We start from the raw sequence: 13,747 nt of genomic DNA on the forward strand, positions 1-13,747 counted from the left end.
GCGATTAAAGAAAGGTAAGTTGGGCATGACAGTGCCGCATTAATATCTACAGTGCCCTCCACTATCATTGGCACCCTCGGTAAATATGAACAAAGAAGGCTGTGAAAAATGTTCTGTATTGTTTAACCTTTTGATCTTTTGTTAAATACGATACACAAAAATACTCAGCTCAAACAATTGTAAACACAACACAGGTTTATCCCCCCAAAAAATCTTTGTTAAATATATGGATGGCATAATTATTGGCACCCCTATGAATTCATATGAGAAAAATATATTTGAAGTATATTTAATATTTTTAGTACACGTTGGTGTCTAGAAACCCATAACCATAACTTCCTGTTTTACATTGGTATACTTATAAGGTAATATATAGGTAAAATCCCCTTAGTTATTCATCACATTGGGTAAGATCAAGGAATATAGCTGTGATGTGCGGTAAAAGGTTGTTAAGCGTCACAAAATGGGAAGTGACTATAAGAAAATAGCAAACACATTGAAAATGTCAATTTCCACTATCCAGGCTATGATTAAGAAGTTCCAGGCAGGGGCGTATTAGCCGCGAGGCAAACAAGGCATTTGCCTTGGGCGGCATTTTCCAGGGGGCGGCAAAAAAATCCGCCCCCAAATGCCCAAGGCAAATGTCTTGTTAGCCTTGCGGCTAACAGACATGCCGGCGGGCTGCCAGGCTGGGTGGGCGGCATTGGTGGGCGGCCGGCGAGGGAGCACTTCCTCTGAGCTGTCTGCTCAGCTCCCTCGCGCGCCGCAGAGTGAGGCTGGGAGCTGGAATATGACGTCATATTCCGGCTCCCAGCCTCACTCTGCGACGCGCGAGGGAGCTGAGCAGACAGCTCAGGGGAAGTGCTCCCTCGCAAGCCTGCCGCCCGCCAATGCCGCCCGCCCAGCAGCCACTGGACCACCAGGGAGGAAGAGAACCCCCTCCCCCCCCAGCATTTCCAAAGGTAAGGATGCTGGGGGGGTTACATTTAAAAAAAAATATGTGTTAAAAATGTGAGTGTGTGTGTATGTATGTCTGTTAGTGTGTGTGTGTCTGTTAGTGTGTGTATGTATGTCTGTTGGTGTGTGTGTATCTGTTAGTGTGTGTATGTGTGTCAGGGACCAGGAACCAGACAGAGACAGAACTAGATGCAAACACACCTTTATTAATAAATAACAAATAAATAACAAAAGCAAAGTCCAGGAATCAAGCAGGGGTCAGTCACCAGAGCGGGTAGTCAGACAAGCCAGGATCAGGAGCACGGAGAGCAGCGGAGTCAGGAACAAGGCCGGAGTCAGGAACCAGGAACAAACAGGAAACACAGGAACAAGGAGACTTCTGGGAAACAGGAAACCACGCAAGGGCAAGGAGGTTCTGGGATTTGCTGCTTAAATAGGCAGAACTGATTAGCAGCAGGGTTGATTACTACTCTCAGGTGAGTAACCGTGGCAACGAGCAGAAGGAGCTCATAGTAATTGCAGCTGAAAACTCATTCACTGAAACAGAAAGGGTTGCTGTTTAAAACAGAAAAGAAACCCTGACAGTACCTCCCCCTCAACGACTCCCCCATCTCTGCTGGTGGGTCCGGGCTTCATGGGGAAGCGGGCGTGATAGGAACGAAGGAGGGATGGTGCATGGACATCAGAGGCTGGAACCCAGGAGCGTTCCTCTGGACCGTATCCTTTCCAGTGCACCAAGTATTGGATCTGTCCTCTGAAGACCCGTGAGTCAATGATGCTGCGTATTTCATATTCCTCGTGATTGTCAACCAGAACAGGACGTGGACGTGGCACTGAGGTGGTGTAGCGATTACAAACCAACGGTTTCAAGAGGGAAACATGGAAAACATTTGAGATGCGCATGTTAGCAGGAAGGTCAAGTGCGTAAGCTACCGGGTTAACCCTTCGAAGTATACGAAATGACCCAACGTATCGGGGTGCCAGTTTTTGTGAGGGAACACGGAGGCGTAGGTTGCGGGAAGACAGCCAGACCCTCTCTCCGACCTGATAGGTAGGTGCAGGAAGGCGTCTGCGGTCGGCCTGGAGTTTGTAGGTCTGCATTGCGCGTTGCAAAGAATTCTGAACCTGCACCCAAGTGGAACGGAGTTCCCTGAGATGTTCCTCCAATGCCGGTATCCCCTGTGGCAAGAACGTATAAGGCAACATGGATGGTTGAAACCCATAGTTTGCCAAGAATGGGGATAGCCGGGAGGAGGCATTAATCGCACTATTGTGGGCAAACTCCGCCCAGGGTAGCAGATCAGACCAGTTGTTCTGGTGGTCAGAAATGTAGCAACGCAGAAACTGTTCCAGTGTTTGGTTAGCTCGTTCCGCTGCACCATTGGATTGCGGGTGGTAGGCCGAGGAGAAGGAAAGCTGAATTCCCATTTGTGTACAAAAGGCTCTCCAAAATCTGGACACGAATTGGCTACCCCTATCTGAGACTATCACTTTGGGTAACCCATGCAAACGAAAGACCTCCCGAGCAAAAATTGTTGCAAGTTCCTGGGAAGTTGGTAGTTTTTTCAAGGGAATGCAATGCGACATCTTCGAGAATCGGTCAACAACCATGAGAACGACTGTATTGCCACGGGAGACCGGAAGATCTACGATAAAATCCATGGACAAGTGGGTCCAGGGTCGTTCACCATTAGGTATGGTTTGCAGGAGACCCACTGGAGGGCGTCGTGGGGTTTTATTTTGAGCGCACACAGGACAGGCAGCTACAAAAGCGGTGACATCCGAACGGAGACTAGGCCACCAAAATTGCCGGGAGACAGACCAGATTAACTGTTTTTTGCCTGGATGTCCAGCTGCTTTGGGGTCGTGGTATGTACTCAATAGTTTCGTACGGAGGTTAATAGGTACAAAACAACGGCCATTAGGTTTCTCTGGAGGAGCATTAATTTGTGCAGCCAGAATCTCCTCGCCTAGGGGTGAGGTGAGGCTAGTACGGATGGTTGCCAGTATATGGTCCGGAGGAATCACAGGAGTAGGGGTTATCTCCTCTCTAGATGGAGGGGAGAACTGTCGAGACAAGGCATCAGCCTGAATGTTTTTAGTACCGGGCAAGTAAGAAACCACATAATTGAATCTTGATAGGAAGAGAGCCCATCTAGCTTGCCGGGGGGAAAGCCGCTTAGCTTCAGAAAGATATGTAAGATTCTTGTGGTCTGTGAGAATGAGGATTGGCACTGAAGTACCCTCAAGAAGGTGCCTCCATTCTTAGAGAGCTAAAATTATGGCTAGAAGTTCTCTATCACCAATCTGGTAATTGCATTCCGCCGGGTTCAATTTCCTCGAGAAATACCCGCACGGATGCCTGGAGCTCTCAGGGTTAGGACGTTGAGACAGGAGGGCGCCTACTCCTGTCTCAGACACATCGACTTCAAGAATGAATGGTAAGGCAGGGTTAGGGTGTGCCAGTATAGGAGCAGCAGCAAAGGCGACTTTGAGAGACTCAAAAGCAGTAATGGCTTCTTGTGACCAATGCTGTGGATCAGCATCTCTCCTGGTCATGTCCGTGAGAGGTTTAACCAAGGAAGAAAAGTTGCGTATGAACTTCCGATAATAATTGGAGAAGCCCAGAAAACGTTGTATAGAGCGAAGACCCATAGGTCGAGGCCATTTTAGTACAGCCGAAAGTTTCTCAGGATCCATAGAGAATCCAGCATCTGAGATAACATATCCCAAGAATGTGACCTGTTTGCAGTTAAATTCACATTTCTCCAATTTGCAGAACAGATTATTTTCTCTGAGTCTCTGTAGAACACGAGAAACGTCTGCGTGATGGTTCTCGAGAGATGTGGAATGGATAAGAATATCATCAAGATAAACCACCACACATTGCTGCAGCATATCTCGCAGGACGTCATTTATAAATTCTTGGAAAACCGCCGGAGCATTGCAAAGACCAAAGGACATTACTAGGTATTCGTAATGGCCGCTCCTGGTGTTAAATGCGGTTTTCCATTCGTGGTCCTCTTTTATCCGGACGAGATTATATGCCCCTCTCAGATCAAGTTTGGTGAAGACCGTTGCTCCCTTGAGGCGGTCAAATAACTCAGTGATTAATGGAATGGAGTAGGCATTCTTAATAGTAATGCGATTGAGACCCCTATAGTCGATGCAGGGTCTCAACTCGTCATCTTATTTTTTTACAAAGAAAAAGCCGGCCCCGGCAGGAGAAGATGACTTCCGAATAAAACCCTTAGACAGTGCATCGGTAACATACTCCTCCATGGCTCGATTCTCTGCTACAGACAGTGGGTAAATCCGGCCACGGGGAGGATTGGCACCAGGTTGGAGTTCGATACCACAGTCATACGGACGGTGTGGTGGCAGAACACTGGCTTGACCTTTGTCAAATACATCTTGGAATTCTTGGCCCAAAACTTTGACCGGTTTCTGGAGACAGGAAAATGTGCATTGCTGGGACCATGATAATATCTCAGCTTTGCGCCAATCAATTGTGGGGTTATGCTTCTGTAACCAAGGGTATCCCAAAACAACCTGGTAATATGGAGAGGAAATGACCTGGAATTGGATCGTCAAATGATGTAGAGCCCCTACAGCCAGAGATATGGGCAAGGTTTCTTGGGTCACGTGGGTTGGCTGTATTGGTCTGCCATCGATGGCTTCGAAGGCTAGTGGAAAGTTGCGAGACTGTAAGGGTATAGAGTGCTTTGATGCAAATGCACAATCTATAAACAAGCCTGCGGCCCCAGAATCAAGAAATGCCCGGGTTTTAATGGATGAATCAGGCCAGGAGAGGATAATAGGCACCAAGGGTTTGCCCACACATATCTCTGGGTCTGCAGAAAGACCACCCAAGATCTGCCCCTGACAGTATCTTGGGTGCGGGCCTTTTGCCGGACGAATCGGGCAAAACTTTAACATGTGACCGTGGTGTCCGCAGTATAGGCACAGACCCTCCCTCCTCCTAAAGGCTCTCTCCTCGACCGAGAGGCGTGAGAAGCCTAACCGCCTTGGCTCCACACAGACAGAGGACTCAGGACCAGGAGGCATGGGAGATGAGGGAAGTTTGGGTGGGCAAGAAAAGCTCGGTGCCAAATCTACAAGAGGCCTCCGCAGGCGCTCCCTGGATGAGGATCTCTCTCGGAGTCTGATGTCAATGAGGGTGACACATGATATCAGTTCCTCGAGATCTTTAGGTAATTCTCTGGCTGCAATCTCATTTTTAAACAAATCGGAGAGACCCTGTGCAAAGGCAGCCACGAGAGTCTCGTTGTTCCAGCCACCTTCTGCTGCCATGGTACGAAATTCACTGGCATACTCGACAATAGTTTTTGTGCCCTGAGCATAAGACATGAGTAGTTCGGCAGTAGGGGTGGAGCGAGCTGGAATATCAAAAACCCTTTTGAAGGACGCAACAAATTCAGGGTAATTGTAAATAATAGGTTTCTCTGCCTCCCAGAGAGGTTTTGCCCAAGCCAGGGCCTTTTCAGACAGCAAAGAAATCATGAAGTGAACTTTGTCACTGTCTGTAGGAAATGCCTGGGGCAGGATTTCAAGGTATCCTTTAAAGGACCACTCTAGGCACCCAGACCACTTCAGCTTAATGAAGTGGTCTGGGTGCCAGGTCCTTCTAGGGTTAACCCATTTTTTCATAAACATAGCAGTTTCAGAGAAACTGCTATGTTTGTGAATGGGTTAAGCCTTCCCCTATTTCCTCTAGTGGCTGTCTCACTGACAGCCGCTAGAGGCGCTTGCGTGATTCTCACTGTGAAAATCAGTTTGGTTATGAATGCTTTCCTATGTGACCAGCTGAATGCGCGCACAGCTCTTGCCGCGCGTGCGCATTCAGCCGACAGGGAGGAGAAGAGGAGGATCGGAGGAGGAGAGCTCTCCGCCCACCGCTGGAAAAAGGTAAGTTTTTACCCCTTTCCCCTTTCCAGAGCCGGGCGGTAGTGGGTCCCTGAGGGTGGGGGCACCCTCAGGGCACTCTAGTGCCAGGAAAACGAGTATGTTTTCCTGGCACTAGAGTGGTCCTTTAACCTGATTTATAAATTCTCTGCACTGAGCTGGGTTGCCCCCAAAATACTGAGGGAGCGGGACAGACCCAGTCATTCCTCTAGCCGCTACAGGTTTGGAGGCTACAACCGGTGCTAGAACAGGGAGTGAGGCAGAGGCGGCCGCAATCGCAGGCTGGCCGGGTACTGGATCCAGATGGGCATACTGGTCCAAATGGTGGTTCTGCTGGTCCCACCGGGTAAGTAGGTTAGGTATAGGTGTCTTGCCTGTACCATCTGTATTCATGGCCCTTGCGTAATGTCAGGGACCAGGAACCAGACAGAGACAGAACTAGATGCAAACACACCTTTATTAATAAATAACAAATAAATAACAAAAGCAAAGTCCAGGAATCAAGCAGGGGTCAGTCACCACAGCGGGTAGTCAGACAAGCCAGGATCAGGAGCACGGAGAGCAGCGGAGTCAGGAACAAGGCCGGAGTCAGGAACCAGGAACAAACAGGAAACACGGGAAACACGGGAACAAGGAGACTTCTGGGAAACAGTAAACCACGCAAGGGCAAGGAGGTTCTGAGATTTGCTGCTTAAATAGGCAGAACTGATTAGCAGCAGGGTTGATTACTACTCTCAGGTGAGTAACCGTGGCAACAAGCAGAAGGAGCTCATAGTAATTGCAGCTGAAAACTCATTCACTGAAACAGAAAGGGTTGCTGTTTAAAACAGCAAAGAAACCCTGACAATGTGTCTGTTAGTGTGTGTGTGTCTGCTAGTGTGTATGTGTCTGTTAGTGTGTGTGTGTGTATGTATGTGTGTGTGTCTGTTAGTGTGTGTATGTATGTCTGTTAGTGTGTGTATGTATGTCTGTTAGTGTGTGTGTATCTGTTAGTGTGTGTGTGTGTGTGTCTGTTAGTGTGTGTGTATCTGTTAGTGTGTGTATGTGTCTGTTAGTGTGTGTGTGTCTGCTAGTGTGTATGTATGTCTGTTAGTGTGTGTGTGTATGTATGTCTGTTAGTGTGTGTGTGTCTGCTAGTGTGTATGTATGTCTGTTAGTGTGTGTATCTGTTAGTGTGTGTGTGTGTCTGTTGGTGTGCGTGTCTGTTAGTGTGTGTATGTATGTCTGTTAGTGTGTGTGTGTCTGTTAGTGTGTGTATGTGTCTGCTAGTATGTGTGTCTGCTTGTGTGTATGTGTCTGTTAGTGTGTGTGTGTCTGTTAGTGTGTGTGTGTGTGTCTGTTAGTGTGTGTGTGTGTGTGTGTCTGTTAGTGTGTGTGTGTGTCTGTTAGTGTGTGTGTGTCTGTTAGTGTGTGTGTGTGTCTGTTAGTGTATGTGTGTGTTAGTGTGTGTGTGTGTGTGTGTGTCTGTTAGTGTGTGTGTGTGTGTGTCTGTTAGTGTGTGTGTGTGTCTGTTAGTGTGTGTGTCTCTTAGTGTGTGTCAGTGCATGTGTGTGTGTCTGTTAGTGTGTGTGTTTCTGTTAGCTAGTGTCATGTCTTAACTACCGGTATTTCATTGTCTCTTCCGGGTTGACGGAGCTTAGCCACACCCCCTTCTCTGACGCGGTCTCCCCACGCTACATAATGCGACCGCGCCAGATTCAAGACGCTGGATTATTGAAAAGCGTTACCGCGAAATCAACCCGGCTAGCAAGATTCCTCTAAAAACTTCTTTGTGCACCAAACCCGGACTGGAAAACTACCGACCCTCCTTCTCCTCTCCTCGACCACGGCTAGTAACTGGACCTTCCTCATCCTGCTTAACATCTTCCCTCCCCGGAGGAGAACTTATGGAAACCTGATCTTCTCCATTAAAAGCTAAGTCATATTTTACTCCGTAATAGGAGACTATCTGCTCTCAAGCCTGCTAATCGTTCCTGCTGCAGCCTGCTCTCAAGCCTGCTAATCGTTCCTGCTGCAGCCTGCTCTCAAGCCTGATTACCTCGAACTCCAAAACTAATTATTCCTGCTACAACTTTCAATTCTTATTTTTGCTCCGGTTCCAAGAACTTGCAAACTCCTACGTTCTATACTGCATACATACCTGAAGCTGCTTATTCCGTTTAACAACGAGCTAAGTACTTAAAGATACAGTACCTGTGTTATACGTAATTAAAGATACAGCACCTGTGTTATCCTCTAGTATTCAAGTCATTAATCCAAAACCTAAGAGATCTGCAGTTGTTTTCCATTTAAATACATGTAAGCATTACAGCTAGTGTATGCGTATCTGTCAGCGAATGTGTGTGTATTTAGAAGGCGGGGGAAGGGTTGGGTGGGGGTGGCAGGGGAAGGGTTGGGTGGGGGTGGCGCGGGTGGGAGGGGGGTGCCTGAGTTTTGTCCTGCCTAGGGCAGCACAAAACCAGGATACACCACTGGTTCCAGGCAACTGAAAATATTATGAATCAACCTGGAAGACAATGTGTATCTATATATATGGTTTGAGTGGTCAAAAAATCTCCAAAGATCACATATGGAAAATTGTAGAAGTTACTTGTGTCTTGGGGTTAGAAAATCTACAACTACATCACCACAAATTGTTTGGAAGGGTTTCAAGAAAAAAGCCTCTAATCTAATCCAAAAATTAAATTAAAAGTTTTCAGTTTGACAGAATCTTTTCGAACTTCAAATGGGATCTATGGTCAGATGAAACCAAAATAGAGCTTTATGGCAATAAACACCAGAGGTAGGTTTGGCGCACACAGAGAGATAGCCATATGGAAAAGATACTTGCATCATGGACTCTATCAAATATCAATAGATATTACATGAAAACCTGGCAGCTTCTGATAGAAAGTTTAAAATGGGCCGTGCTTGGATTGTCCAGCAGGACAATGATCCGAGACATGCAACCTCATCAGGCAATATATGAGAAGACTCAGCGTTGTTATTTTGGCAAAGGGAGGTAGCACAAAATATTGACTAAAATGAATCAAATGATTCAAAATAAAATGAGTACAGTGGTAGGGAATTGCCAAACTTGACCACTTGAACGTGTTCACCTACTGGAGTGTACCCTTGGTACACAGCGTATATCAACATAATCAGTTTGATAGCTAAATAAGTAATGCGGTGGGATTTCCAATCAAATACTTTGATAAATACTTTGATAAGTGGGAGCAGATGCACCTACCTGGTTCACAGATTGAAAGTTTTCTTCCTCTTTGGTTGTTCCATGGAGTCAACAGAACTACAAGCACACTGTGCTAATATGCTCCTGCTTTCCCCTCTTCTGAATGAGTTGTACTACTGCTCACTGAGAAGGATAGGAAAACTGCAGTTGAGGTGTCTGTTGAAGGCACTTGCGAAGGCTCCGAAATGGATGTGACGTCGCTCTTGTCTAAGTACAAGGCCCGAGATGGTGGCTTTTCGGCATCATCTTTTAACGCAGAGACTCGAAGATAGAGCTGCTTGCTCTTATTGGCTTAGTCGTCATGGTACCTAGCTCTGTAGGCTAGCTGTATAGAGTCATGAACGTGGGTATCAAGCTGTGACACACTGGAAAACGATGCTCAAACGTCCTTCTTCATTGAGCTCCTAACCATGTACATTTTGTGTATTTATTTGAACAAAAAGATCAAAAGGTTAAACAATAATGACAAACTTTAACAGCTTTCTTTGCTCATATTTACCAAGGGTGCCAATATTAGTGGAGGACATTATATATGACTATATATACAATGCGCCAATATAACAGGAGTATTGTGGTATGTAATGATCAATTTTTATTGGACTTACAAACATATATTAAAGGACAAGACTTTGTGAGTCAGAAGCAATACATAGTATCATTCCCCTTGCTCTGTGCCCTAAAGAAATCCAAGGCTTGCTGGCCCACATCTGGGGCATCAACCAATAAATCCCACTGAGATAAACCCATACTCATCTGTGCACATCCCAGATATTGCTTGTGATTTAACAGATCAATAGCCTTCTTTCAAACTGTCAGTGCGTTAAAAAAATAAATTCTGGAACATGGACGGGTTAAACTACTTGTAATTTTATTCTTTCTATCCATGGCTGTGCTACAGGTCTGAGTACCAGCACCTATTTTAAGATTTCAATGCCAAATGCAAGAGAGCACTAGAACCCTTTAATGCCCTAGTGGAGGAGAGCATGGAAAATTTTATTCCCGTAAATAAGAGCACTGATTGGAGATATGAAAGGTGAAGCACATATAGGTTGAATGACTAATCAAAAAAATAAAGAAATCTCAGTTGGAGAACAGCTCACTGTCTATTTATCTGATTTGTATCGTGAAAGGCTTGTTTTCGAGGCCTGTTACCTAGTTACTAATTTTTCCTCCTACATTGTATTCAGTTTAAAAATACAACAAAGAACAGCAGACATATGTTTTGTGATACAAAAACACATCATAGCTGAATGTGACTGAAAACTGTTATATAAGGCGTTTATGGAGAGACTTTCAGTTTTTCAGACTAGTTATTGCAGCACTTCTAACACCATGTAATTCTTATTAAATTTACATTTACAAACTGTTGTTACTTGTCTTTACTAGTGTGATAACTATAAGTATGTTACATTATTTATTAACATACAGAAGATGTGCATTGTGGATAAAGCACTGGAAGTAAAAGTTAAAGGAGCCATTAATAACTCTTTGCGTATAATTATTTTGAAGTATGGCACTTTGTACTTTTGTTCCAAATGTTCTATATAATTCTAACTGAAGTGTACAATATAGGTTGCAGTTCTTCCTGCAGACTTATCTTTTCTGGGTGGCGCTAAACGTGAGTGTTTGCTATTTGACATAATGCATCTTAATAATAACCCTAAGGTTCATCCAGCAAGCATACTGACCCCACACTTCTGCTCTATCTTAAAGAGACACTCACCATCTAAATAAGCTAAATAAAGTTGTTATGGTGCTCGGATCCTCCAGGCACACTTTTACCTTAAGAGGTTAAACCGTTCTAGAAAAGTGTAACGGCAAACGTTGCGTCCAGCGCTGATCTCCAGGTCTCCCAGGTGACATCCAGCTTTAGAATCCAAGTTACAGGAAGCGCGGAGTGCCGCTGGGAGGGCCGCCGCTGATTGGCTAGAGTGGTAACCTGATGCTCTAAGCCAAACAGCAGCTCCCTATTGATAAAAAAACTAAACATTTTATCATTTGGATGAAATTGTTATGGTGACTTTTAACCCCTTAAGGACCAAACTTCTGGAATAAAAGGGAATCTTGACATGTCACACATGTCATGTGTCCTTAAGGGGTTAAAGGGACAATCAAAACCACTAGTTTCTAAAGAATATCTGTCTGACTGTCTGTCTATTAAGAATATATTTAATTTCTCTATTCCTTTGTCCAGTGAAGTATAACAGCGTCACTCTGAATGTTTGTAAGTTATATTGTCATGATGCGATGCCAGCCGTCTTAGAAGCAGGGGAAAAGTTATTCGTAAATATTTGTGTCGCCAAGGTTGGCAATTAACGACATAGGGCTCATTTCAAGCAGTTTACAAACATTTACCAGCACGTTGGTAACAGCTTAAGTAGCAGTCACTGTTATTAGCTCCAATGTTTAATTTAATGAATGGTAATAATGGCTGCTGAAGGTTTTCACATCTCCAGTAGAGATTTAGAGGAGTGGGTCGGTGCTAAGTAACAACAGTTTTTCCATGTTAAATGGTAGATATGGCCACTAGCTGCCTCTTTCTGACTCAATAACGCACGTGACTAAAAAAATTAATAATTATAATATTAGCCAAAGAAGGTAATATATAGGAACACTAAATCATTAAGAATACAAACCGATATTCCTAACATTTTCGTGTTTTTGCCCATAGGTAGGATGTGTCCCCCGCCGCTCGGCATAAAAATAATAAAATAAAGGGTCCTTACTTTGTCTAGTGTTTCTAGTGGCTCTCTCAGCGCTGCTTATCTTTCCTCCTCCCGCAGTGTCATGGAAGAAGCATGGTGTCTTCCACAGTTGGTCAAATCAAATGCTCCTCATAGAGGATCACTGGGGACCTGATGTGCATGCACTTTGTTCTTTGCACATGGGAGTTGTTCGATACATAGGTATCTACCTTTTGACCACTCCTGTTATAGAAAGGGCCCTCTCTTCATTAGTTCTGCCGCTGTAGTGGCTGTCAGTAGCTGCAATGTTTAAACCTACAGGACCACAGCAGCCAGTCCGCATCATTGAGATTAGATGGCCTGGGTGACCTTAGTGGTTCTTTAACATACAGTCTAGGAGTAAACTCTATTTGCCGGGAGTCAATTGCAGGGTCTGTACCTGCTTTGAACATCCAATAATAGAAAATACAAAAACAAAAATGCAAAATAGCTGACTTCCACCAGTAGAGACTGTGTAAAAGTAGGACCTTGAATTGAATGAATGATTATTGAATGATGATTAGCATCTTGCCTGTACTGCCTACTACTATATTAATCATCATTCACTAAAGGTACTGTTTTTAACACTACAGTCAGCTTTTTACCTCTTTTTGTGTATATTCACAATCACACCTGTTTCAACAAGGTGTAAAGAGAAGAAGGCAAGTTAACAACTTGACACTCTCAATATACACCAGGGGTGCGCAAAAGCAAGATCCCCAGATGTTTTAAAACTACAGCTCCCATAATGCTTTCTCATTCTAAAGACATTCTAGATGTATGCAATGCATCACAGAAGTTGTATTTCTCCAACATCTGGGGATCTACCTACTGAGTACGCCTGAAATACACTTACCAGCCCCAAGATTAAAACCAACATTCTAATATCATGTAGGTCTCCTTTGTGCTGCCAAAACAGCTCTAATGCGTCAAAGCATGGCCTCCACAAGACCTCTGAATGTGTCCTGTGTTATCTGGCACAAATAAGTTAGCAGCAGATCTTTTTAGTTCTGCAAACTGCGAGGTGGAACCTCCATGAATTGGATTTGTTGTTCCAGCACCTCCCACAGATGCTCAATCGGATTATGATCTGGGGAATTTCGAGTCCAAGTCAAGAACCTGAACCCTTTGTCATGTTCCTCAAATCATTCCTGAACAATTTCTGCAGTGTGACAGGGGCATAATTCTGCTGAAAGAGGCCATTGCCATCAAGGAACTTCATTGCCATGAAGGGGTTTATGTGGTCTGCAACAATCTCTAGGTAGGTGGTAAGTAACATCCACATGAATGCCAAGACCCAAGGGTTTCCAGGAGAACATTGCTCAGAGCATAACACTGCCTCGCCGGCATGCCTTCTTCCCATAGTACATCCTACTGCCACCTCTTTCCCAGGTAAAGGATGCACACACACCCAGCCATGATCTTAAAAAAAAAAAGTGATTCTTCAGACCAGGCAATCTCCATGGTCCAGTTCTGACGCTCACATTCCCACTGAAAGTGATTTTGACAGTAGAAAGGGGTCATCAAGAACACGATCGGTCTGTGGCTCGGCAGTCCCATACGCAACAAACTGTGATGCACTTTGTGTTCTGACACCTTTTTGTTATTATTTTTTCACTTTCCCTTTTCTGGCTCAACTTGTCTTAGTCATTGGCAACACTGGTAGACCGGACACTCGTGGACTTATGAACAGGTAGCACTGGAGCAAACTTCGTTTACTTTCCTTAAACGTTTCCAGGTAAAGTGTGCATTTGCTGAGTGAAATTTGGTCCTGGTAGTGTTGCTATGGCGATAAACTGGAAAACATATATTTTTCTTTAGTGCACAGGGGCAGTAAGTCATAACTTCACTAAAGCAGAAAATGGGAAAATTTACTTTAAAGGGATACTCTAAGCACAGAACAACTTTAGTT

This window comes from Pelobates fuscus, chromosome 8, assembly GCF_036172605.1.
Source record: "Pelobates fuscus isolate aPelFus1 chromosome 8, aPelFus1.pri, whole genome shotgun sequence".
NCBI lineage: Eukaryota > Metazoa > Chordata > Amphibia > Anura > Pelobatidae > Pelobates > Pelobates fuscus.